Source organism: Podarcis filfolensis (genome assembly GCF_964270895.1).
Source record: "Podarcis filfolensis genome assembly, chromosome: 1".
NCBI classification, from domain to species: Eukaryota; Metazoa; Chordata; class Lepidosauria; order Squamata; family Lacertidae; genus Podarcis; species Podarcis filfolensis.
In genome coordinates this window covers 12197192-12203191 of record NC_139604.1, presented here as the reverse complement: position 1 = coordinate 12203191, position 6000 = coordinate 12197192, and positions in this window count along the sequence as shown.

The following is a 6000-nucleotide window of genomic DNA, read 5'->3' as shown; positions in this document are numbered from 1 at the left end:
GGAGACTCTTGAGAGTCCCATGGACTGCAAGAAGATCAAACCTATCCATTCTTAAGGAAATCAGCCCTGAGTGCTCACTGGAAGGACAGATCCTGAAGCTGAGACTCCAATACTTTGGCCACCTCATGAGAAGAGAAGACTCCCTGGAAAAGACCCTGATGTTGGGAAAGACTGAGGGCACAAGGAGAAGGGGACGACAGAGGACGAGATGGTTGGACAGTGTTCTCGAAGCTACCAGCATGAGTTTGACCAAACTGTGGAAGACAGGAGTGCCTGGCGTGCTCTGGTCCATGGGGTCACGAAGAGTCGGACACGACTAAAGAACTAAACAACAACAAAAGTCTCCAAGCACCACCTTGCAAGCTTCACCTAGAGCGTGGTGCTGATGATTCCAAGGTTGCAGGTTCAATCCCCGTATGGGACAGCTGCGTACTCCTGCATTGCAGGGGATTGGACTAGATCGGGCATAGGCAAACTCGGCCCTCCAGATGTTTTGGGACTACAACTCCCATCATCCCTAACCACTGGTCCTGTTAGCTAGGGATGATGGGAGTTGTAGTCCCCAAACATCTGGAGGGCCGAGTTTGCCTATGCCTGGAATAGATGATCCTGGAGGTCCCTTCCAACTCTACAATTCTTCGATTCTATGGCCTCTAGGTGACTACCTGCCACTGGTGACTCCACCTGAGTGACTGCTGACTGCTGCCCTGTGACCCAAGTCACGAGCCACTGCTTCGGTCACCGAAATTCAGGGCAGGCGACTGAAACGGGGGCTTGGCTACTCATTCGCGCTGAGTCTCTCCCTGCTTCCGAGCTGTCAGGGACAAGTATCTGTAAACAGATAGATAAATGTGCTCCTAAGCCATTTTGACATAGGATTATTCACTTTTGACATGTTATGAACATTAAAGGAAATTTAGTGTCCATCTGGACAGTTGGCTTTTGCCAAATGCCACAACTACCAGCTGCAAAGTACACAAGCTCGAAGCCATCCAGCTGCCACCCGCTCAGCCGCTGCCAAGAAGGCGCAATCTGCCAACACGCTCTCTCTCTCGGTTAGTACGCAGTCAGCATTAGGAGAGCTGTTGTGTGAAAAGAAATTGGCAAGGCCTCCCGTTCTCAAGTGGGGCTCTTAGCACAACCTCTCTCTCTCCTCCCAACCACTTGCATTTGGAGCCTTTTCAATAAACACAGCGGTGGGGAGAACTGGGATGGAAGGAAGGAAGGAATCAGTAAGTATGGGATGGCTTCGTTGTTTGCAACAGTAATGAATGGGTATTTGTGGGGCAGAGCCTTTGAGCCTCTCTGGAAAGATCCCGTTTATATATACTGTCCTTGGTGAGACAGGAGCTGACATTGGGTCAGAATGGGGGCGGCAGGAAATTGGTTTGGGGTGTTTGTACATCTGATGGAGTTACTTTGGACTGTGCCTCTTTTTGAAATATCAGTTGCACAGTGCAGGTGAATGCAGCTTTCCTTCTGTTAAACCAGGAATGGGGGGAGGGCAGTTAAACGACTCCCCAAAAATCCCAAATCCACATCACAGTCTCTAACTAAGGCCAGGACAGTGACCGTTGACACAGGCACAATACCTGGTGTTATGTACTGAGTTGAATAGGATCCAAACTGCAGCAGTCTGATTGGTCCTAGAACAATAGGATTCAGAATGCAGCAGTCTGATTGGTCCTAGAACAATGCAGCAGTATGATTGGTTGGCAGGAACCACCCAATTATGCTCCAGATAGAAGTGAATCCACAACCTGATTGGCTTACAGTAGAATTCCGGAATTAGCCAATCATGTGCAGCCCATTGTGTAAATAATGTATATAAAGCAGATACTTTGAGGGGACTTTCATTCATTCCTCCTCACCACTATGAGCTGAATAAAGAGCATGAAATCACTTTGCGACTCTGAGTATATTTCACCTACACAACAGCAAAGGGGCTCAGAAAAGCAGTCTATAAAATTGTAGCAATAAGCTGACGCCATCTTGTACTGTTTCCTCTGATAATCCAATACAGTCATACCTAGGGTTACGAACGCTGCGGGTTGCGTGTTTTTGGGTTGTGGACTGCGCCGAACCCAGAAGTACCGGAACGGGCTACTTCCGGGTTTTGGTGCTCGTGTGCATGCGCAGTAGCACAAAATGACGTTAAGGGCATGCGCAAAAGCACCAAATCGCTTCACACGTGTGTGCAGATGCAATGCTTCAGGCTGCGAATGCTGCAGGTTGTGAGCGTGCCTCCCACATGGATCATGTTCGCAACCCAAGGTATGGAAAACTGTAGAAACCTCAAATAATTGCCAAAATTCAACGGTTTGACCAATTTCCTTGGTTCCAACAGCTAATTCAGGGCTCCCCCTGCCCCCATGATCCCTTAAGCACAAGGTCACATACGCCTTGCCCCTCCAATAGGAGGCAGGAGGCAAGCAAGGGCAGCACATACCCCAGGTATAAATAATAAATTATTATATTATTATTATTACTGGGCGACCTTGGGCCCTGTCACTCTCTTTCCTCTTAACCCTACCTCACAGGGTGTTGTCAGGATAAAATAAGGGAGAGCTCTACAGGGAGAAAGTGGTTACCTACACGGAAGACTTTGAGCAGGAGTGGGGAACTACGTCTCCCATGAGCCTCAGCAAGCAGGGCCAAAGGCTTTGCTGCTTCAGAAAGGGAAAATTAGGTATTTAGGTATTTCCATCTGGAAATGTAAAGAAAAAGAAGGTACCTTTTAACACATGTGGTGGACCTGTAAGGTGGTAGATGATATACAATGAAATAATAATAATAATAAAACTTTTGTTAAAAAACCAGAAGCATTTTTATTAGGAATTACAGGTACCGATATTCCAAAGGACCAGAAAATACTTTTTGTGTATGGGACAACAACCGCCTGGATGCTGTTGTCCCATTCCTAGCCCAGGGATGGAAAGAAGATAAAGTCCCTACCAGAAAAGAATGGCAAACCAAGCTGATAGACTATGCTGAAATGGCAAAGCTGACTGGAAAACTCAGGAACCAAGAGGACAAAAACTTTACAAAAGAATGTGAATTTTTTTTATAACTTATATAGGAGACCACTGCAAGCTGATGGAAACATTAGTAGGATTGTAATGTAACAAATACTATGGACAATATGGATTGATAGAAAATATAGAATATGGGCTAATATGCAGCTGTAAATGTTGGCAATAGGACCCATGGAGGGGATGGGGGAAAGTTTCGAGATTCAGAGTAATCTCTATATATGGATATGCATTTGGAATGTTATAAATTCATATTTGTAAAATTGAATAAAAATGATTTCAGAAAGGGGACAGTCAGAACAAAAATTTATAAAAGAAGGGGTCTGCGTTAAAGAGTACATGAAAAAACATTGTTCTGGAGTAAAAATATTGGTATGTAATGAGTGAAGTTCTGCAGGGTCGAAGAAATGAAGAAATGGTTGTAATAGATGTAAAGCTAAAAGCAATATAAATATAACACAACAATTAAGAAGATTGAAAATTTGAAGTCCCAAAACAGTGGAAGGAAGTCAAAGTCTATGTATGTTTTGTTATGTATTGTGAATGTTATGGTTTTTGTTTGTTCCTTTTGGTTTTATATGTATAATTTATGTTGTAATTTTGCACTGAAAAATAAAATAATAATAATAATAAAGATTTCAGAAAGGTGACAGCTGAAGGCAGCCACAGGTTCCGCAATTCCTGTTCTGCAAGAACCTGGCAAATAAGGGCACTATGAGGGCAACAGAATGCCATCGTCCATAACTGTAGTTGATTAATTAACACGAGTGGAGCGAAAGGATCATAGAACTGTAAAGCTGGAAGGGACCAGGGGTCATCTAGTCCAGCCCCCTGCAATGCAGGAAAATTTTGCCCAGTGCAGGAATCGAACCCACAACTCTGAGATCAAGAGTCTCATGCTCTACTGGCGGAGCCATTTGCCTAGTCATAGAAGCAGATCACACTGCGACATTTTGTCGCAGTTCCCCCCTGCAAGCCCTGTGTTTAGGAATATGGTACATCTGTGTGTGTTGCTCTTACAATCTATTACAATTAACTTCTCGGGAGTGGAATGACGGTGGCTGGAGATAAACTTCTAACCAGAAAGGACAGATGCGAGAACCAGAAAAAGGTACCGAGTGCATCCTCCAAATTTTCACATTTTTTTCCGGGAATGAAAGCTGTGATCACTGATGAAATCCACCCCCCTCCCCATTATAGAAATCTAAGCTCGGGGTGTGTGTGTGTGTGTTTTTAACACAGTACATGCAATGCATCAGATCCTGTGAAATACGACAGAAGTGGACTGCCCCCCTAGCAGTGCAGCTAACGTAAGATCCATTGCGAAGATCATCAATAGCAAGATGGTAGTGGAACGCCCTCCCATCAGATGTCAAGGAAATAAACAACTATCGGACTTTTAGAAGACATCTGAAGGCAGCCCTGCTTAGGGAAGTTTTTAATGTTTGATGTTTTATCATGTTTTTAATATTCTGTTGGGAGCAGCCCGGAGTGGCTGGGGAAACCCAGCCAGATGGGCAGGGTATAAATAAGTACTGTATTTTTCACTCTCTAAGACGCACCAGACCACAAGATGCACCTAGTTTTTGGAGGAGGAAAACAAGAAAAAAAATATTCTGAATCTCAGAGGCCAGAACAGCAAGAGAGATCGCTGCACAGTGAAAGCAGCGATCCCTCTTGCTGTTCTGGCTTCTGTGATAGCTGCGCAGCCTGCATTCGCTCCATAAGACTCGCACACATTTCCCCTTACTTTTTAGGAGGGAAAAAGTGAGTCTTATAGAGCAAAAAATACAGTAAGTAAGTAAGTAAATAAGTAAATAAATTAATAAATTAATTATTATTATTAATTATTATTATTATTATTATTAGCTGGAAGGGAGGCTCTTGCAGCCAGGGACAGAGTGGGGGAATTGCAAAGGGAAATATATCCGTTGGGTCCCATGCAATAGCCATTCCCCAAGGATCTTTGTCATGGGAATAAATTTTTCTTTTGTACACTTGTTTTATTTTGAGGGCTTTCATCTTTAAAAGTGGAACCAGAGAGGCGGTGGTGGGCTATGAATGGCTGGCCCAAACCCCTGACCTCCTTGAGACGGAAAACAAGAGCATCTTCGCCTGAGGCCACGCCGGGACATTTGCCAGGAGAGTTCTGCTCTCAGCCAAGGCCCCGATTAGCACTTCAGGAGATGCTTCTCATGCTCTGTGACCGGCTGTTTTCAAGAGGATGTAGAAACGCTGCCACTACATCAGTGAGGCCAAGAACCAGGGAGTACCGAACTTCAGTTGCTTCCAGAGGCTCTGTTTGCGTGTCGAGGTCCCCAAGCCACCCCCCAATAACTCACACATCACACATCAATTTTGGTTTGGGTTTTTGGCATGATTTTGGCCACAACTTTATTTAAATACACACCAGTGAGTGGTTGCTTAGGCATTGGTTCCGACTATCTGTCCTTGCCCAGGGACAGAACTGACTTCCGGATTCCAGCAGAAGCCAGTGAGGGAAACAATTTTGGGGAGAAAATGAAGCTGGGCCTCAGTCCCTCACTTCTCACCCTCATGCTCCTGGTGGCCCAAGTCCGATGCCAGGGACAAGGACGAAAAGAATGGCAAGCCCCTGGATTCCTTTAATGGAATTCCCTTTCCGCACCACCATTGGAGGGGTAGGCACTTACCCCTCCACCAACCAATTTGAACCAATGCCTAACCGCCAACCTTATAAGTTGTGACGATTTGCTACGCAGTAGGCAAAAACCAAATGGCACCAGCCAATCAGCCAAATGGACAAAATTCCTACCAGGCCCCTGCCTCAAAGCAGACGACCCCATGACAGGCATAGCAAGGTCAAGCGAACAACCCCCCCCCCTTAATACAGGGAGGGTGGGCGGGTGATCCGGTGCAAGCAGCCAAGAGGACGGCCAAAGTTGGGCGTCCAATATTTAAAACCTCTGAGCCCTCCTTCAAAATTGGC